The 22114-nt window shown below is 44.0% G+C and overlaps 1 protein-coding gene across 2 annotated transcripts in view; it reads left to right on the top strand.

Moving 5' to 3' along the window:
* The window catches only part of LOC137627500 (uncharacterized), a 45356-nt gene that overhangs the window by 20780 nt on the left and 2462 nt on the right, over positions 1–22114 (top strand). The window contains exons 4-6 of one of the 2 annotated variants that reach the window (XM_068358587.1): positions 10516–10608; positions 10819–10890; positions 20897–21029. The gene's annotated coding sequence lies outside the window, so the exon portion shown is untranslated. Of the gene's footprint in view, positions 1–10515; positions 10609–10818; positions 10891–20896; positions 21030–22114 lie in introns of those variants that run through there. The other variant, XM_068358586.1, reaches the window with a different exon arrangement.

A 22114-nucleotide genomic window follows, 5' to 3' on the forward strand; every position in this document is an offset into this window, starting at 1 on the left:
GACATTTTATTATATAATTGCAGGTAAATCAATACATGTCATGCAATAAATAGTAAAAAACATTTACATTGATAAAAATGTACATAGTCATAAAGGCGTGCTCTTGAGTCTGAAAGGGAAGAATCGAGTATTAGTAGGCACTCGTTCTACGGAACGTTAGTCTTTCTGTAACACACATGCACGTGGCATGTAGCACTCATGTGGTAATCTACTATGACATTTCACCTGAGGTAAGAACAGTTAAAGAAAACACAAGGTGGTTTCTGCTTCACTACGTATCACTTGAGGGTCAACATAGGCACCCGACGAGTTAGAGTCCCTAATAACTCACTGTTCTAAGCAGAGTTCAGAGCAGGTTTCATAACACTACCTGCGGCTACCACAAAATGTTTCACTTCGTGCACTTGTTTCGCATAATGTTTAAAGAAAACACGCGAGGATTTCCAGCCTGTATAGTTCTTGAGGCTTTCGAAATCCATACTCTGAAAGAAATTCAGAGACGAAGCGACTTTCCTAGGATCATGACCAGCGGGTGTACTGTCTGGATCCGCTCTGCGAATGAAGTAGGTGATTTTTGCTCTCAATTGTTTCAGTGACAGGTCGCTGCCCGATGTTTCTCCTTTGAAGAGTTGGCCTCCACCAAAGTTTGAAGTTCTATGAAGATAGACCTTAAGGCTCTCTACTGGACATAGAGAGGCATCTTCCTTCAAGGGGCATATCCTCCACGGGCCCCATCGTTTGGTAGGTAATTCGTTCTTTGCGAGAAACGTCGGATCAGGGAAGAGGGAGAGGTCTCCTGAATCGTTGAAAACGATATGTCCCTCTTCTCTAGATAGTGCCACTATTTCGCTGACTCGGGCTCCCGAAGCTAGAGCGAAGAGAAATATAACTTTCTGAGTCAGGTCCTTAAGAGGGCATGAATCATTGTCCAAGTTGGAGGCGAAGTGGAGAACTTTGTCTAGAGACCAAGTGATTGGTCTCGGAGGGGGTGCCGGTCATAAACGGGCACAGGCCTTCGGTAGTTTGTTGAAGATGTCGCTAGACAGATCTATTTGGAAGGCGTATGACAAAGGTCTAGTCAAGGCCGATTTGCAAGTAGAAATCGTGTTGGCTGCCAAGCCTTGTCCATGAAGGTGAATGAAGGACATGCAAAAATCTATGGTGATTTTCGAGGGGTTCTTTGCCTTGACGAAGGAGACCCATTTCCTCCAAGACGATTCGTATTGCCTTCTCGTGGATTCGGTCTTGTATTCCTCGAGGAAGTCTAGACTCTTCTTCGAAATCCCAAACCTTTTCTTAGCGGCTAGGGTGAGAAAATCATGAGATGAAGGTCCTTGATTTTCGATGATGAAGCGAAGACAGTCGACTTCTGTATTTGCTGGGAGAGAACTGGGTCCGGGAGGGGGATCAGCGTTGGCTGCATCTCCAGGATCAAGGGGTACCAGTTGCTGCGGGGCCACTTGGGAGCCACTAGAGCTGCTGTCCCTTTGAAGGTTCTCAATTTGGAGAGGACTTTCAGCAGAAGATTGGTGGGAGGGAACAGGTAAATCTTGGCCCATCTGTTCCAATCCAAGGTCATGGCGTCCACCGCTTCCGCTTTGGGGTCCTCGTACGGGGCTACATATCGAGGAAGTTGATGGTTGTCGCTCGTTGCGAAGAGGTCGATCTGGAGTTCTGGGACTCGGTGAGAGATGAAGGAGAATGACCTTGCGTCTAGAGACCATTCCGACTCTATCGGGTTTGTCCGAGATAGAGCGTCCGCTGTCACATTGCGGAATCCTTGTAGGTGAACTGCAGACAGGTGCCATTCCTTTCTGCCAGACAGAAGATTGTCAGGAGCACCTGATTTATCTTGGGCGATCTTGAGCCCTGGCGATTGAGACAACGCACTACCACAGAGCTGTCCAGGGTCAGGCGAATGTGTATCGACGGGGGCGGGGAGAGTTTCTTCAGCGTCAGAAGAACCGCCATGGTCTCCAAGATGTTGATGTGAAACGTCTTGAATAGGGGAGACCAAGTGCCTCGAGCCTGTTTTTGGTGGGAGTGACCTCCCCAACCCTCCAACGAAGCGTCCGTATGGATGTTGAGAGATGGAGGTGGGTGTTGGAGAGGAAGGGACCTTTTTAGGGCCCTCGCTTCTAACCACGGCTTTAGAAGAAGTCGAAGTCTGCTTGGGAGCCGTCTCTTGAGGTCTCTTCGAGCGATGGATGCGGAACGTCTCCAGACTCCCGCTGCATCCTTTAGCTGTGCACGAAGCACTGGGTTTGTGATCGAGGCGAACTGTAGAGAGCCTAGAACTTGTTCCTGCTGGCGTCTCGAGATCCGTTTGAATTTTAACAGTCGCTTGACAGACCCTGCTATTTCCTTCCTTTTCTTTGCTGGAATGGAAAGGCGGTGTGACTGAAGATTCAAGTGGATGCCTAACCATTGGAACTTCTGAGCTGGAGATAGGTGAGACTTTTTCGCGTTTATCTGGAATCCCAGGTGTTCGAGAAACTGGGTAACTTTTCAGCAGGATTCTATACAATCCTCGGGCGAGGGCGCCCACACTAGCCAGTCGTCGAGGTAGGCCATCACCTGGACGTTTCGGATGCGGAGCTGTTGTACTACTGCGTCCGCTAGCTTTGTGAATATCCGAGGGGCCACGTTGAGTCCGAAGGGCATGGCCTGGAAGGCATAGCTTTTCCGTTGGAGTCGGAATCCTAGGTAGGAGGAAGCGTGATGGTTCATTGGTATGTGCCAGTATGCGTCCGCCAGGTCTATCGAGACCGTGAAAGACCCTTGAGGCAGGAGGGTTCTGATCTGTTGAAGAGTCAGCATCTTGAACTTGTTGTTCGATATGAATACGTTGAGGGGGGATAAGTCCAGAATGACTCTGAGTCTGTCTGAGTCTTTCTTGGGAACACAAAACAGTCTCCCTTGGAACCTTGTGGACTTCACCCTTCTTATCACCTTCTTGTTCAAGAGGTCTAGCACATATTCTTCCAGGGGGGGGGTTGAACGTTGGAAGAATTGCTGGAAGGTTGGGGGTGGTTGCGCCCAGCTCCAGCCCAGAACTTTCTTGATGATGCTGTGTGCCCAGGAGTCGAAGGTCCAGCGATCCTGGAAGTGGCGGAGTCTTCCTCCCACCGGAAGCACTTCATTGCTTCTGGGGTCCCGAGGACTTGCTGCCTCGGCCGCTAGCTCCCTGTCCTCCTCTGCCTCTGGAGGGCCGGCGAGAGGAATCTCTGCCGGAACCCCTGCCTGAGCTTCTACCCTTGGGACGAAAGGTAGTGGAGTGCTGCTCGAAGGCGGGGTTGAAGGCCGGTGATGAGGCAAAACCGGCTGTGGGACCAACTGAAAGGTCTGTGGCGGCTGAGCGGCCACTTGGGGAGTAGCGGGTGCCGGAAACTGACGTCTGTGCTGACGTTGCTGGGGTCTATGCTTCGACTGCTTCCTCTTAGGTTGAGGACCGTCATCCTGAGAGGGCTTTCTCTTCCTAGACATGCCCCATTTGTTGAGAAGGTTCCTGTTCTCAGATGCGGCCTTGTCTGTGATCTCTTTCACTAGATCAGACGGGAAGAGGTACTTGCCCCAGATGTTGGAGGCAATCAGTTTCCGGGGTTCGTGTCTGACAGTGGCACTGGAGAACACGAATTCTCTGCAGGCTCTACGAGCTCGCATGAAGTGGTACAGATCCTTGACTAAGGTTGCCATATGAGATTTGGCAAGGACCATGTAATGGTCAGGGACTCTGGTGTCACCAGCCATTACGTCCATCTGGACCTGGAGAGTGAGAGATGCTGCCAGCCTCTCCTTCGTTTCCTGTTCCCTACGAAGGAGGTGTTCGTTTAGCTTGGGGAGGTCCTCATTAAACTGACGTCCAGCAACGTCAGGATCTAGTTTGCCCACCACGAAGGTGTGTTGCACATCCTTCCAGTGTTTGGTGTCGGGCGGGGTGGCTGCGGAGAAAGGTCTGCATTCCTCCAATGCAGGGCAGGATTTCCCTTCTTCTACAGCCTTAAGGCAGGCAGCGAAGGCCTTTTCCGTGAAGGGTATCACCACTTCATCGGGCGCAACGTAGGTGGGGTACTTCTTGCTCAGAGCCGGAAGTCTAGAGCAGGTAAAGCCTCTGCTCTTAAGCGCTTTGGCAAGCATAGCCTGGGCCTTCGAGAGATCGAACACTATTTTCTCCTTCGGTTCGGTCTCTTCCTTTGAGGATGGTTCTGAACGTAGACGGACGTAACAGTCCGGATACGCCTCAAAGCGGGGGAAGAACTCCACTTCTTCCAGGGGTGTGGAACCGATCTTATCGCTGACGAAGATCTTGTCGTCAGCGATGACCATATGCTCGGCGAATCGCCACGGATTGTCGCTCGAGCATGCGGGGAGGTCCTTGATGGAGATTTTGCGAGATTCCTTGGAACCTCCCATCGACCGAATGATCTTGTGAGTTTCTTGGAGCTTTTGCTCCATCACGGATTCAATGAGCCGAATCATATCCTGTGCCGTAGGTAGAGGAGTCGTGGTGGAGGACGTAGACGGGAGAGACACTTCCGTCGGTGTAGGAGTAGGAGGGGGGATGGAGGGAGGGGCATCCTCCTTATCGGACTCGGTATATACTACCCGGTCCTCTTCTTCTTCATCCTCCCCTTCACCCTGGGCCATAAGGGTTTTCTCGGTGTCCTCCGAGATCTCTGACATGTGTTCATCATGTTCTGAATCCAGGTGACAATCATTCATGGACTGAGCCATGACAGTATCAGGTTCCACTGTAATCTGGACTACGGGGATCTGTTCGACTGGGACCACTGAGTCTGGTGAGGCCTTTGGGAACAGCAAAGACCTCATTTCTTCTGTGGCTAGGTATGGTCCAGTGGCGTTCTTTTGAAAGCCACGTACCCACTTGCGTAGGTTGTCCCGAGCAGTGTCCCGAATCTCCGCTGAGGGAGGATCATAGAATGCTTTCTGTAAGCATTCTTGGCAGACCGAACAGGTGGTGGGGCCCCAGTACTTGAGATCCCCTCTCTTGTGAGCACAAGGGGCGTGTGTCCTACACGCCGTGTGTCCATGGAAGTGTGGCCGACGGACCGCGCAGAAGTCGTGGTCACACTTGACGTACTCCTCCTGTAAAAGAAAGAGACGATGAGTATTGTAGAGTCATAATATGGCTCGTATATAAAGTTAATTATTAACAAGTTAATATTAACATAAGTTAATTGTGATGCACAGAAGGGTGGGTGAAAGGAGACAGACGCATGCCTCGTGTAACCCGCCCGGCTGGTTGCCGTAGCATCAGACAGTCCCAGGTGGCCGTAGGCCTCCATGGAAGGTGTCTTGATAATGGGAATTCCATCTAGAATAACCATATTATAGACTAGGCTTGAAATCTTATCAAGAAATCTGGGGATCATGAGATCCTAGTAAGGTTCCGGCAACCAGACGTGCCAATTACACGTAGCGTGCTGGAAAGATGAAACACGCAAGAAGACAGAGTGAAAACTGAACAAAGTGTACGATTCCGTACCAGTTTGTCTGCGTTAACAAACCGTCTAGGTGCGGTTTTTAGGAGCTATCGCTAGTAAAGATAGCTGAGAGAAGGGGTGCAAGGCATCTTGCCGCCTCCGGATGGGTCCGGCCTACCCCCGGCACGCCGGAAGCCGCTCGAGCAGAGTTTCTGGCATTCAAGAATGATCATACTATGGTCAAGGAAGCCAGGGTGGCGGCAGCCGGTAGCGGCGGCCGCCGGCAAGGAGCGGCGGTTCCGGCAGCCGGAGGCAGTCGGAGGGTGACAGGGGTAAGGATAAGGGAGCATAGCCGGGGCCGGGGGCCGGCTGCTAGTGCCGGCACTCCGGAGGGGTCGGCAGTGTGCCGAGGCTATGAGGGAATGGAGAGGCCACGGCGGTAAGCCAGCGGCCGGCGACGATCCCCTGGCACTCGGGGGAAGGCGGCAAGGATAAGGAAGTCACCCGTAGCGGCGGTAATGCCGGGGTAGAGGCGGCAAGGGACAAGCACCAAAGAAGGAGGTGGGATGGCAAGGCTGTATTAGCCTAGTCAAGACACCTCTGGAAAAGGTACCACCATGATAGAGGTGAATCTATCATCCTAAGCAGGGGCCGCAAGGGCCGGGGGCTAAGGCAGTCCAAGAGAGGACAGGGTGTACCCAAAGAAGGGGTGGAGACTCTTCATGTCGACCAAATGATAACTGACTCCATAGCACTATGGAAGGTCTATGTATCAGAGCGGACAACACTGAGAGCACCACGGGGTCCAGCACTCCAGCCTAGGGTGGAGTGTAGGACAGGGGACATATGAAGCCTAACCTACTGATAGGTTAGGCTAGGCAAGAGATAGGTTGGGGGGGGGGAAAAGGGTCTTCTTATAAGAAAGGATGGGTTATGCACCAGAGCGGCCACCTAGGAAGGGAGATGCTCACCCTAACCTATAGTAGGTGGACCAACTGAAAAACGGTGCACGCGTATATTTCAGCAAGGTACATAAACCAGCCCTCCCAACCTAACCTGGATTAGGGTTGTTAGACCCTAATCAAGGAAGGGAGAAGACGTATCGCATGGAAAAGGTCAAGGACCGATTCGGCTTAAAGGAGGTGATCCTACCTTTAAGGCCCGCAGCACTAAGGGAGGGGTCATTCCCTTAGGTGGGGAGGCGATACAGTACTCTGAGGAGTCTTGTCCTATTGCATGTAATAGGGTACAAGATTACCAGAGGGAAGCCCAGGGCTAGGGATGAAGAGAGCATATAGGGGTCCTATCATAAGGTAAGGTTAACAAGGCACTCAAGATAACCTACCCCCTATATGGTCCCTGAAGGCGAAAATAAAAAAAAACACTTGCATCACTGTCAATGGTATTGTAAAATAATGCCAAAATCTTCATAACTAACACTAGGATCACTGAAATATCATGCATTAACACTGGTATAGGCTCACTGGCCTAGGGGCTAATCAAAGCCTACTGGTATGGGGTCAGCGAAGACCCTAACTAAAGCGTCAAAAACACGATAAAAGTTCCTAGCTATGAAGACTAAATAACTAATAGCGCTGATTAGTAATTTATATACCGGTAAGGCTGTTGCGGCTAACTAAATAAGGCATGCAAGCAACAGCAGCGTCATAAAATGGCGCTGACCGGTCTGGCAAAGCTCTGCCACAATTATGCAAATATCTCGAAAAGTAAGATTTACTTTAAGGTCAGAGCTTATTTAAACAATACTTAAACCTTTGTACTCAACTTTCCAGAAGAAGGTGAAGCTGAAGGTTGAGACATGGCGAGGATGCAAGCAGATAAAGTCGCACAAAGGGAAAAACACGTCCAATCGAGCGAGCTACTAGCAAAGGAATGAGGACGGACGTGACGTCGTCAAAAGCAATGGCGTCTGTCTGTTTACATCGCGAGTACCGATATCGCCACATCTAGATTGGCTGCGGCTCAGCTCCCAGCCACTCCCTGTCCGCCATATTGAAGCGTTAACTCTATATGGGGTGCAGATAGCTATGTGGCACGTTAATACATGCGTGTCCCCTGTTGATACACGATGTCTTAAGGGGAAACCCTTAGGATACTCGCTCCAGAAGTTAGAATTCTGTGATAACCTGTGGTTTAATTCTCTGGGAAAATCCTAGTAGTGATTACCCAAGGAAGCTACCAAAAAGGATCCTTCCATCAGGACGCCATGGCTTGAGCCCAAAAATAAGATTGTTTAGCTTACCACCCTAAATTTTTCTAAGTTTTGATCTGAACCATGTCACTGGCAGCTCCTCGCCACAGCTTGCTCCTTCCTTGTGTTAGTAACAGTGGTGGTGGTGGTAGTAGTAGTAGTCGTAGTAGTAGTCGTCGTCGTCATAGTAGTTACTGATGTACTAACCATCATTGGCTTCCTTAGGTTATGATGGTTTTTGGTTTCAAGAGTATAACCTCGCTTATTTCCTTATTTAATTAATTTTAATTCTTCCGTTTTGATCTGCTATTCCAGTTCATTACAATTCACTTCTCTGGTTTGTGACTCTATTGGTCTTATATCATTCTACTTCAATAAACAATTTAATAATTTTGATTGTTTTGTGTAGCCTATATACTGTATAGGCAAATGGTTTTGTGGTTTTATTTTACTTTAATTAATTTAAAAATAATTATAATTGTTTTTTGGTTTTATATTACTCTATTAAATATAGAAATCATAATGTAGTCTACATTTCAACAGTTTTTCTTTAATTAGAATGTGGGATAGAAACATCCTTATGTTATCTTGTATACTCGCCTGCGACTGCTGCTGTTTAAGCCAAACATGTCTGAACACAAATTATATTGTAATTCAAATACTTCCTTTTGTGTGTATATAAATTTTATATACGTAATCAATCTTTAATAATGTTAGAATAGAAATGTGCTATTTTTTTTCTCCCCCCCCACTTTTTTTTTTTTTTTTCTCCACGCACGAGCAGAGTGCTTTTGTTTTGATAGGTATACACTACCACAAGATTTGAATCGGGGCCAATCTCATACAAACCCTCTGCCAGGTCGCCTTTATCCTTGAATAAGCCAATTAACTGTTCCCCGGGTGTTTTGATAGGCAGACACCTTGCTATAGGCAGGGCAACCTAATACCTACCTACCTGCCATCACCACCAAAAGATTTAAATTGGGATACTTGTACCTTCTTTCCTACCGTGACGTCGCTACTGGAACAAAGTATTTTTTTGAAGTGTGTACAATGGCCTCGAATCTAAATCACGTGTAATGGTACAGATATAGAAGGAAACTACTGGCCGTTTATTTACGCACATTTCACAAATACACCTAACTCTTGGAGTATTTGCGAGCACTTGTTTTACCTTATTTGGTTTGTGCCAGTATTACAATTTACCTTGTGCATTACGCCAAGAAATAAGTTTTATTTTGGTCGTTGTGTGCGGGTTCAAAAGAAAATAGTGTCCTTACAGTTTTAGCCTCTTGAGGGTACTTTTCTCAAATGTGTGCATGCCAGCATGGAAAAATCTTTTGTGAATAATTTCCCCCAAAAAAGCTGGGACCATGCCACGGTTATTCGCACTTTACACTTTTCTACCAAGGTTAGTGTTGGTTGGCGTAGTTTGTTCGGAAGTTACACTAAACTGGCCGTACAACCATCAGTTTTTTTCTGGAAGAGGGAAAACTGTACAGACCGCATAAAAAGCATCCCTTTCCTCCTGTTTGACTCCTCCGAAGAATAGACCGTTTACGGTTGGTCAACTTCTCTGTGTGTTATATTCCAACGTATCATCAATTATATATGGTAAATGCCTCTCCTTCTTAACTGTTTAACCCTGGATAGGTGTGGCGGGTCGTATATGACCCAAGGTTAAACAGAATGTTTTTTTTGCCATAATTTTTCATCCGTATGGCTTGAGTGATATCGACCTGCGAGACCTCGGTTCAGTGTGCACAGCAGTCGGGTAAGGACACATTTCATCCCAGCTCTTTTCCTTGTGCTTCGAGATGCCTTCGGGTCGAGCTCGACCCATCAATACCTAATTAAAGTAAGTTGTGTAATATCAAATTTTTATATAAATATTGAATGTGCAGTAGTTTAGGTGTTAAGTGTTTGTGAATGTCTTCTACCCCATATGTTTTTATAAGATAGCTTATAATTTCTCCTGTTTTTGTAAGTTTGTACCTTTATGTTAACTTAATTATGATAAATTTTATTTTTTTTAATTGCAAAATAAACTTCAGTCTAGCTACCATAATATTTTTCTGCAAATCTTCTCCATTTCAGGTAGCAGATTTGACCTTCCAAGGTGGTGTGGTTGGTGACCATTTTGTGAGCATATCCGACACAAGCTGGCATATCTGTATTCCATTTTTTTTTCTTTTTTTTTTTATAAAATTTCTGACATTTTCATGCATAATTACCATGCTCAGCAATGTATATAATGATTTTATTTATGAAAAAAATCAAAATAGAAATCTGGAAAAAAAAGATTCCAATTTTTATAAAACTAAATATCCAAGTGCAGATTCCTTTACACATATTTGTTGTACGATAATATAATATCCTGTAAAAGTTTTAGCCACTATCTGTCATTTACATACCCCAAAAATATATTGAAAAGCGTATATATTTTTTCTAACCAAGAAAAGTTTTTCATTTAAGGAAACTTTTCCTTGTTGTCCCCCCCCCCCGGATCTTGGCACATGGTACTTTATTATCGTAGAATAAGTGCTTTTTTTAATTTATTTGTAATAAATATTTATTTTGGACTTTACTTTCATTTGCTTTTTTTTTAATAGAATATTCTTTGAAGTTTTTTTTTATAGTAAAAGGTTGTGAATTACTTTGTAAATGAATTTTTCATGAATTTTTTGGGACAATGTGTCGAGGTCGACCCATAGATACCTAATTAAGGTGGTCAAATGATACCTATCCAGGGTTAATTAAATTGGTTTTGAACGAATATATGAAGGATTGTCTATGAATTCCTATTCACCTAGTTAAATATTTTGAGTGCTGTTCACTAATTCTTGTACTCTATTACAGACTTTTACTTTTCTCCTACCGCCATCAGTCCAACCGTTGCCGAACTCAACCTGACCTGATTATGCCTTCTTTCCAAGTTTTTGTCAATTTATGGTAAGTTGAATGGTTAAATCTTCACCTAATACATTCCAGTTTTGATTGTATTATTTCCATGTCATCAATTATATTAAATAGATTCCTCTCATTCTTCCCAGTTTTATCTCTATTGCTTTTAAAATGAATATATGAATGAACGGAATTATCAAACGCCATGTTAAATATTTAATCAAAGTGCTGTTCACTAATGCTTATACTTTATTACAGACCCTTTTCCTACTGCCACCAATCCCACCATTGCCGAACCCGACCTGACCCAAGTTTCTTCGTCAATTTACGGTAAGTTAAATCTTCGTAATTCGTCTGTTTAATTTACTGATTTTCCCTTGGGTTTTATTTCACTCAAATATAGAAATCATTATAATGTAGTCTACATTTCAACAGTTTTTCTTTTAATTAGAACATGTGATAGGAACATCCTTTATTCTCTTGTATCTCACATACATACCTACAATTGCTGCTGTTTAAGCCAAACAGATGTCTGAATGATTCAAATATTTAATTTTGTTTATATATAAATTTTATGTAGGTAATCAACATTTAATCATAATCTTTTATATTTTTAACCTTTTTTTTGTGTGTGTGTGCACCAGCTGAGTGCTTTAGTTTTGATAGGTATATACTATCACAAGATTTAAATTGGGCCAGTCTTATGCAAACCCTCTGCCAGGTCATACTTTATCCTCTAATAAACCAATTAAAACTGTTCCTCGGATATTCAATTTAGATCTGTAGTTTTGATAGGGCGACTCCACCAGCAGATTTAAATTTGGCTACTTGTACTTTCTCTCCGGCTATGACTGTGCTACTGGAACTGAGGTATAAGAGGCAGACCATAGTAGTGATTCTTTATTTCCGAGACGGGTCGAATATATTGACCTGTGGGGACAGAATTGTAGTGACCTGGGTAGGTGACTGTCCGACCGCGATTAGGCGAGAAGTGCGGGATTTTTGTTTTCCTAAATTGACTTTGGTTAATATAAAAACCCACGCTTGTCGTATAACAACGAGTCTTGCATAAAAATGGACAGGCGATTTGCGCCTAAATGCATAAACAATATTTACAGGGTATTCACACAGAATATGTACAAAGATAAAGTGGTAAGTGTTGTAGGACGTAGTCCTTACAGAACATGGTTTTTGGGCTCGAGCCATGTCCTGATGGAAGTACCTCATTGGCAGCTTTTACTTGGGATATTTCTGCGAGTGATATACCAGAGAAATTTTACCTTAGGGGTATCAACAGTTCGACCTCTGAAGCAATATCCCTAGAGATTGTGTATAAATCAGTGACGTGTTAATAACAAGCCATGGCTATCCTTCCCCGAATAGTTAACCTTGTCTCGAAGGATAAGGGTAGAGGGAGGGACATAGGCAAGTGAGCCGTTACAACTCCCGATGACAATGTGCTACAACTACCGTTGATCCATTCCCATTTTTGCTGTTCGCTTTGGGAGTTTCTGCTAGCTTTCTTAAGTGTTTTTATCATGGAGTCTTAACACTTCTTCCTCATAGACTAAGTTTAGTACCCTCCCTTTCGTGTGTTGGAGAATTTCGGGTCTCCACCCGGTTTCTTTTCTTATGTTGCATGCTTTTTTGTTCCGAAGCCGGCAGGCTTTTGCCGCCATTTATCATGTCAGTCGGAAATTATTGGTTATTTAGTCATTTACTTTAGGAATGTATTTTTATTATTCTAAAGTGTGGTATATGGTATGCCCCCATCCTTCCTTGTCTTTTGTGTTTATTAGCATTGGCTTAGGCTAGCCTACCCTAGCCAGCAGCAATACCTGGTAAATGTTCACTAGTGCACCACTCCCTTCTTTCACCAAACCTTACGAGTTGGGTGAGGCAGTCTAGCCTCCCACGCTGTCGATTCGTCACGGTGTGAAACTGCAGTCTTGAAGTTACTTTTGTGAATTTGATATTCTCGGTCACCGTAGGGTGACTGCTTTTCACTTAGCCTATATGTTTGGTGAGGCGGCACAGGTCTGAGTCCTGTTCCCTGTGTCTACTTATGTTTACCCATTAGAAGACCTTACCGCAGTTCTAATGCTGACTAGTAGACCTTGTGTCGCCTAACCTTCATTAGGCCTCTCTGTCTTTGGCAAGCTATGCCTGGTTGTGAGGTCTTGTCCTCTGTACCCTAACGCGGCAACCCTTCGGGACGCTATTGTTGTTCCATGTTGCTGTTTGGCCTTCTTTCTATGCCGCCTCATTATTTTCAGTCTCCCCCATCACCGCCCCTCCTTCCCCTTCCCTTATGCCTGTTAGTGTCCCTACTTGTAGGTTATCTTTCCTGGCCTAAGTAGATGAGATTTTCTTTGTCTGGTTTGAAATCTCTGCCCTAGAGTCCACCCTTGGGTGTTTCTCTGCCCTAGGGTCCACCCTTGGGTGTTTCTCTGCCCCTTCCCAGTTAGGCCATAACCTGACTGTACCAGAACTGTACTTCTTGTCTAGTCCTCTCGCCCTAGCTTTTGAGTTTTTCCTCACCCGCTAGGAGGCTAAGCTTGCCTACGTAGTTCTGCCATGGCCTAACCCTATCTAGGCACAACGAGTTGGTACCCCATGCGTCACTCCTCTGCTACCTTGGCAGTGCTTGTCTTAGGTCTGCAGCCTCTCTTCCTGTGCTATATCTGTCTTGACCCCCTTGCCTGGTTAGCCTATCTTAGGCATAGGAGCTGCCTCCTGTCTCTACTTCTTCAGTATTGTCAGCTCGAGTTCTTCTACCACTGGCTGTGTTTGCTATGGGTCACCCCCTCTGCTGCCTCAGCTGCTGCCTTAGACTAGTCATCTGTTTTTTCCTATCCCACATATGAGGAACATTGTCCTGGAGTAGATCAATTGGATACTGCCTGGTTGTCAGGACACCCTTTGGGTTTTTAATTCTTAGCATCCTGGCAGTCTTGTACGGCACTCTTTATCCTAGGGGCTCCACCCCGACTTTGTGAAAGTTAATGATAATTATCAGGTTCTGGCTGGTTCTGTGTGCCTTCACTCCTGTACTTCCCCTGATTGTGGACCCTTCCCTTGGCATTGTCCACTCTCCCCCTGTTGACTTTATAATGAGTCTGCCCCGCCTTGTTGACATGCCTGGGGTATTGACAGGTCATTCTCTTCTGGCTACTAGAGATAGATGTTGCCTCAGGGGCAGCTGTTGCTGGTCTAGGCAGTACGATGAGTGAACTTGCCTTTTTAAGCTGTTCTGACAGACCAACTCTGGAGGTTCTGGTGTTCCTTTGATGTGATCCTTTCATCCATATTCCTATCGGTTATTGTGTTGCTTCATAAATCATTCCAGATTTACTTTCTACACAAGCCCCTGCCTCCACCTCCACCTCGGTTCCAATATTAAACAAACCTTCGCTACCCACTAATTTAGGACTAATGGCGTCCATGAAAGCTTTCGTGGATAACTTAACCTCCATATATGAACGTTCTCGAGCAGATCTAACGCCGAGGATAGAAGCTTTACAACGGGCATCTGCTTCTAAAGCTCGACCAGCTTTGAGCCTACAAGAATGCACGGTTTGGAACCCTGGGCGCTATGCTGAGAATATGGCCTTAACCGATTGGTTCCTTCATTGGGGATCGGTTAGGTTCCAAGCCAGTTTCGGACTTGGCATTCTTAACATCGATCAATAGCTATCCTTATTGTTATGTAAAGCTCAACTCGGAAGTGTTTATTAGGGATAATACAATCCCTAAGGAAACGATCACTCTGGATTATGGCAAGGCTCAATCCCTTTAGGTTAGAGAGTTGAAAACAGATGAATTCACTAATACCCAACTTTCTGCCTTTGGCAGGAATCTGGCCACTTTTGTGGCCCCCAAAGATACTGTCTTCCCCTTTGCCTCTAAAAAGCTTAAAGGCCGTATTGAAAGCAGTAAGGGAAAACAGACCATTTCCAGTGCTAGAGGAATGTAAACCTCTAGCTGTTCCTGAAGATTCGAACAATTGGCCGTATGTGCAACATGCATTCACCATTGGAAAACTAAGACGTGGGAGGCAAACAGTTTAATGAGGAACTGCCTAGGATTCCCGAATCCCTATTGAAGGGAGAACTGGAAGCTAGAGACACTTCCTGCCTCTATCCTTCCAATTATATCTTGAGATGCTTATTGGAAACTCTAACCTGTCTTATCTAAAACTCGCCTAACCATGTTCCATAGTTATCTCCATGCTTTCGTCGTAGCCAGAAGAGCATGTAGAGAACACGTCCTAGCCGCTGCTACGATCAGACATGAACCCAGAAAACGTTAATCCATCTGGGGGAAGGATCTCTTCCCTGAGAAGCTGGTTAAAAAGTCATGGACAAAGTGGCTCAGGAGAATAAGTGCCTTATTGACAAGTGGGGTATTAACTCTAAACGAAAATTTACCCCCAATGAAGGATCTTGACCCAAGGGCAAGAAGCCCAAAGTCACTTCAAAGGAAGGAAACCCTTAATTTTCGTGACAGCCTCAGTTGCCGCAGTTATTCGGACTGTGTACACGGTCCCCCAGCAGTATGTTTCACATTCTACAGTCTTCAACCCGGTGTAAGAGGCAGCTACCACCACTTTTCACTCTGCCAAATCTCATAGGAAGGGCTCCGGTAACGGGAAATTCTGGAAGAGGCGGTCGGACTGAAGTTCAAGTAAGTAGAGATAAGACTTCTAAAGTTGCAGGTCCTTCACAACCAGTAGGAGCTTCCAGTAGGGGGACGACTTACCTGTTCAGGGATCAATGGGAGTTTGATCCCTGGGCTCACAGCAGTCTCAAAATGGCTAGGCTGGAAATGGAGACAGAAATCACCCCAGTTAAAGAGGTTCTTTCAACCCACAACCCCCATTTTGGAGGATTACGTTCAGGACCTTCTCTGGAAGGGAGTCATCCGTTGCACAAAATCATAAACTTTGAAGGGCGGCTATTCAGCGTGCTCAAGAGACATTCGAACACACTTCAAACTATTCTGGACTTGTCCCCCACTAAACAACTTTAATTCTGAATGACAAGTTTCAGATGCAGACTATCTCACAAATATGAACCTTACTACCCCAGGCAGCCTACAGTCTCTATAGATCTTACAGATGCCTATTTGCATCTTCCGATAGGTCGGCGCTTCTCCCCCTACCTTGGTTTCAGGCTGGAAAGGAAGGCCTGCATATTCAGAGCTATGCCCTTCGGGCTCAGTATAGCTCGAAGGATTTTCACGAAACTGGTAGAGGCCATTGTGCAACCACTTTGCAATGGAGGCCTTCACGTGATGGTGTACCTGGACGACTGGTTAGTCTGGGCTGCAATGAAGTCTGAATGTTTTCAAACAGCCTAGGAGGTCATGAAATTCCTACAATCAATGGGCTTCCAAATCAACCTTGAAGTCCAGGCTATCTCCAGCTCAGAAATTCCAGTGGCTAGGACTTCACTGGAACCTATAGTCACACACCCACTCGATCACAAGGCAAGAGAAAGGAAATTGCAAACACTGTTAGGTGCTTACTTCGTTCAAGAGCACTCACTAGACGACTACAAGAAAGGGTCTTGGGGTCGTTACAGTTCGCTGCCGTGACGGACCCAATCCTGAAAGCAGGGCTCAAAGAAGCCAATAGTGTCTGGAGAAGAAAGGCATCCAATGCTCGGAGAGATCTTTGCCACAAAACCCCTGCCTTACTGCGGAAGCAGCTCAAGCCATGGTCGACTCTGAAGGGACTATGCCCAATGACTATATCACACGTCAAATTATCATTGACAACAACACGATAGTACACTGTCAACAGACAGGGCTCCAGATGTACTCAGATCAACCATTTAATCCTAGCCATTCTCTTTAGCAAAAAGGAGGAAATTGCATCTTTCAGCAGTTCGCCTCAAAGGGGTTCGCAATGTGGCGGTGGACGCCCTGTTGAGATAAAAGCCTCTGGAAACTGAATGGTCTCTTGGACGTAAAATCATTGTTTCAAGTCCCTAAACTGCAAATCGATCTCTGCGACGAGCTTCTACAAAAAAACTTCCATGATATGTTGCACTAAACTTCGACCCGGAAGTAACAGGAATGAATAAGATGTCTGGATTGGAACCAGTGGTCTCACATCTACTTATTTCCTCCATTCAACCTCCTAATGAAAGTACTGAACAAACTGTGGACCTCAAAGGGAAAAGCAGCTCTGGTGGCTCCCAAGTGGCCAAAGAACAATCGGTACCTTCTTGTTCTGGAACTCGAACCATCTCCAGTGCTGTCCCAGGTTGTTAAACAGACAACTGTCTTTGCTTCTTCTTGGATAACGAAAACCCTTCGGCTAATGATTTTCTTGCCTTTGCGGCCCAAAGAAAATTTAGTGTTGTGAGGGAAAGAATAGACTTCACAGAAGAGTACAAGTCCAACACCACAAAACGACAATTTGTCTAACTGGAAAAAATGGGTTGCATTCGTGAAAAGTCATCAGCCCTCTTCTATTTCTATGGACTTGTGTATTTTTCTTTATTGCGCTACACGATCAAGGTCTAGATGCACTTTGCCTCTTCGATAGATAATGGCTCTGCCTCTCTGAGGGATCTTACTCAAGTCTATCCTTTTGCTTGCTATGGCTTCTTTGTTAGTGGGTGAGATTGTGGCCCTTTCAAGGGAAGATGGCCACATTGAATGCTTGGATACGGAAAAGTTAAACCTTTATCCAGATCCTGCATTCTTGGCAAAAAATTAACTTTCCACGAAAAACTGGGGTCCCTGGGAAATTTTTCCACTACAGGAGGACCCTTCTGTGCCCAGGGAGAGCCTTAAAGCCTACCTATCCAAGAGCCGGGCCTTTAAAGATGGTCAAACTTTTTAAAGGAGTCTACAGGATCTAACCTTTCTCTGAAACAGCCAAGGTCCAAAGTAGTCTACTTCATCGGAAGGGCTGACCCGGAAAGTATTCCAGCGGGTCATGACGCTAGAAAAGTTGCCTCTTACTTAAATTTTTTCCATTATGTCCTTTGCTGACTTACAGGCTTACACAGGATGTAAATCTTCTTCCAACATTACTTATGTCAGTTGGGAGAGATTAAACACTTCGTGGTGGCAGCTAGTAGTGTAATTAAACCAGCTTCCCGGGTATTGTGCACAAACTCGTTTTGACTGTATAATTGGGACTTCAGTCTACATTGTGGCAGGGGATTATGATTTTTTGCTTCATATGCCCTTTTAATGTTGTAACGAGTTACAGGTATTATTTTCTTGTCACTAATATTACTGTTTTATTACTGAGTCTAAAAACACTGGTTTTCTGCTTATACTTATATATGCTGTATACAGTATATTGTGTATCTTGTATTACTACATGTATGTACTTTTGGAAACATTAAAAGATGACTATTCTTTGTTTGCGTATCCTTTCTTTGGACCTGCTGTCTTTAGGAAATAAATGTAGTGTATCAAAATGTCCTTAACCCTCCTTTTATTGATTTTGAATTTTTCATCTACTGGAGACAAAGTTCTTCAGTGAGTGGGACTATGCTATTGATTTACTTTTCTTGCCATTGTACAAACTTCTCGCTTAGTCATCATTCGGTACCATAGTACCAATGCTGTAGGAAGTATGCTTATATCTATGGAGTTATAGGGTTAAAACAATTCTTGCCACAACTGAGAATGATAATTCTCGGGTACACTTCCATCAGGACGACATGGCTCGAGCCCAAAAAATGGATTTTGACATGGGAAAAATCTATTTTTGGGGAGAGCCATGTTGTCCTGATAATCCACCTGTTACTTTTCATCCCCTCTCAATTCTCAGTGTGGGTTATCGCGTCGTGCAATAGCTGCTCCTGGAATGGTTTAACAGGAAACATGCTAGATGTAGCACATTGAGATCGCGAGTTGTAACGGCTCGCTTGCTTATGTCCTTCCCTCTACCTTTATCCTTCGAGACAAGGTTAACTCTGTTCAGGGAAGGATAACCCTGGCTGCTTATTAAAATGTCCCCGATTTACGCACACACACACACACACACACACACACACACTGGATATTTTCTCCAGAGGTCAGAACTCTGTAGATACCTCCAAGGTAAAATTTATCTGGTAATATCACTCTCAGAAATATCCCAAGTAGAATCTGCAAATGAGGAACTTCTATCAGGACGACATGTATCTCACCAAAAAATAGATTTTTCTTATGTCAAAATCTGTTTTTTTGAGTATACAATGGCCTCGTGACATCACGTGTAGTGGTACAGGCGCAGAAGAAAACTAAAACATTTATTCACTCGCATTTTAAAAATACACAACTTGAAGTATTTGTGAGTGCATGCCATTTTACCTACTACTGTATTGTGCCAATATTGTAAATTACCACTTGTATTACACCAAGAAGTGTAGGGTTTGTTATGGTCTTTATGTAACAGTTCAATAAGTGTTCTTAGTGTTATCCTATTCCAATGTACTTTTCTAGAAAATGCACTGTTCTTTTAAACTGCTGGAGCCTTACCATGATCATTCGTACAGCACTTTAAACTTTTCTACCAAGACTGGTGTCAATTGGCGTAGTTTCTGTTGTGAAGTTTGCTGAACTGGCTGTACAACTAGTGTTGGTATTGTAAAACATGGGAAAACTTTACTAATAAAAAAATTTGTGTATATATAGAAACACCTGTTTTCTTCCGAATATGACCTTGAATTCCCTCGCATTTAAATAGTTAAGATACTGTATACCGTAATATATCCTACGGTAATGGGTGAAACCCAGTAGTGGGAACTTGGGATTTTGGGTGGGAAAATTTTCGGCCGAATCGTTAAATGGTGAAACTTTTTTTCTATTCCCTGGGACGCATAATAAATCCACGAAAAATTGCACAAAATATGGGTGATTTTAGGTAAAACTTTAGAAGCGTGATGCACTAGATATTAAAAAAAGATACATCACCCACATTGAAAGAGTGTATAAAGCAATATAAAGTATAGTTTTTATGAGATTGAACGAGGTGGAATTGAATGAGATTGACAAGTTTTTACCTCCAGTTTTTCTAAAATGGGAGAGAAGTTAACTCTACAGCCGTTTGCTTTTAATGAGCCCTTTAACTCTTTCTTACGCAAGCACAATCTGTTCCAATTACAGATTATGGGCTGAGCAGGTTTCATAACCAATTATGAACAACTTCAGTCAAACAGTTTTAAAAGGATTTCAACAGACTGATAGTTACTGCTTAACGTCCACTGGTATCTGTGGTTGATTTTTATACTCCTATTAATGGAGGAAAAATGGAGTTCAGTTCCTTTGGTATGTTATGGGTTAGATGTCAGTCGTTGAGTCAACTACTTTAGGGTATTTTCCCTGAATTAATTTAATTTCCCTGAATTTATGGTAATGGCTGCTTTTTTGGCTCTTTCGATGCTATAGCCAAGTTTCACGGTACTCATGGTGTGGTGAATTTTTTCAAAAATCTGTGCCCGAGAAGGATAGTGTCCCAAGTGCTATTCTACTGCAATGCTTCTGTAAGGATTTCAAAGACACAGGAAGACGTAGGTGGCAATCATAAGGTAAGGAATTAATTGCCATTTACTTAGTGAACTGGGAAGGAGGGTCCGGCTAGGGGGTGTGACCAGGGAAGCAATGTCCAGGGTACTTGGCCCCCCTGGTAAGGGTTGTAACCTGGGAACTACTAGGTTAGGTTAGGTGTTTTTGTTAGGTTCTGTACCCTTTTACAAACCTCAAAATTGTTAAATCACATTTTGTGACCTGGAAAGGGGTTTCTGTGGTCTTGTCCCCCCCCCCCTTCCCCCCTGAGCTAGGAGTTGTGACCTGGGAACTACTATCTTAGGTTAATTGGGTTTATTAGGTAATGTACCCATTTACAAACTTCAAAGTGTTTAAATCACATTAAATTAGTGGAAGCAGGTCAAATTCGTTGAAAGCACATAATTTACTGTTTTATTTTATTGTTCTCTTAATGTTGTCCTGAAATTTACCCAACCGGGAACTTAAGGTGGTCCTGACGTTACGAGGAAGTTAGATGGTATTGAACCTGTTAGATAAAAAATTGTCATTCCCCTTCATAGAGAAAGTCAAGATCGAAGTGCAGGAACTTTAATTCCATTGATACGGCAATACAGTACATCAATACCTGGTCAATCATCATGAGTGACGGTTGAGCCATATAAAAGACTTGGTAGACTTTGTAGACTGAAGGGTATGTCCACAAAGTTATCAATCATTCTGAAAACTTTGTTGATCCAAGTATTCATACTTGGACAATTGAATGAGTGGAGAAACTGAGAGAGTGGCCAAAGAGGCCTGGAATGAAAACTGAATATGATCTGTCCTTTCAAGGTAGGCCCATCTGTTTATAGCTTCATATCCGATGAATCCCGTCAATCAGTTTTTCCTGGAAGCGGGAAAACAACAGGCCTACAGTCCGCACAGAAGTAATCCCCGTTTTTCTGTTTATGACTCCGACGAAGAATCAGCCGTTAGGTGGGTTAACTCTGCTTGGTTAGGTTGTCTTGAAATATTGAAAACCATTGAAAATTATTCATAAAAGTATTTAATTGTATTTTTCAGTCACACTACTCTATTAGACTCCATTCCATCCACCATCTGTGCCACTGTTGCAGAACCATGCCATGATCTAATCTTTCCACATGTCTTTATCAATTATATTAAGTAAATACTTGCATTCTTCCCCGTATTGATTATATTGTTTTTAAACTTATATCAAAGATTGTTGTTTGTGAATTATTTAACCCTAAGTTATATTTCATCTGTCAGTGCTGTTCACTAATATTTAAACTTTATTACAGACCCTATTCTAGCCTCCATCAGTCCCATCATTGCCAAACCCAACCTGACCCTAAATATGCAGTCCTTCCACGTTTTTACGTCAATTCACAACAAGTTGAGTCTATTCATAATTCGTCCCTTTAAATTATTTTGATTTTATATAAATATAAGGAAGATTGTTTTATTTATTATAGCGGCCACCTGTATGTTTGATGACGGCTGGCTAGGAATATGGCAGTCTAAAGGGGGTCGCGGGGGATTTTAGTTTGAATGGGGAAGTTTAAGTTGGGTGGTGCTTGTGTAGAGAATTTGATGAAAAAGTCTTACAAATGATTAGAAAATGTGAAGAAAGTTCACATTGCCTATGAATGTAGGAGGAACTGACCACTGATATACAGTACAAAGATTCTAGACTGTTTGTGAATCATTAAACCCATTTTTTGGGCTCAAGCCATGGCGTCCTGATGGCAGGATCCTTTTTGGTAGCTTCCTTGGGTAATCACTACTAGGATTTTCCCAGAGAATTAAACCACAGGTTATCACAGAATTCTAACTTCTGGAGCGAGTATCCTAAGGGTTTCCCCTTAAGACATCGTGTATCAACAGGGGACACGCATGTATTAACGTGCCACATAGCTATCTGCACCTCATATAGAGTTAACGCTTCAATATGGCGGACAGGGAGTGGCTGGGAGCTGAGCCGCAGCCAATCTAGATGTGGCGATATCGGTACTCGCGATGTAAACAGACGGACGCCATTGCTTTTGATGAC

The sequence above is a fragment of the Palaemon carinicauda genome, chromosome 35 (genome assembly GCF_036898095.1).
Source record: "Palaemon carinicauda isolate YSFRI2023 chromosome 35, ASM3689809v2, whole genome shotgun sequence".
Lineage (NCBI taxonomy): Eukaryota > Metazoa > Arthropoda > Malacostraca > Decapoda > Palaemonidae > Palaemon > Palaemon carinicauda.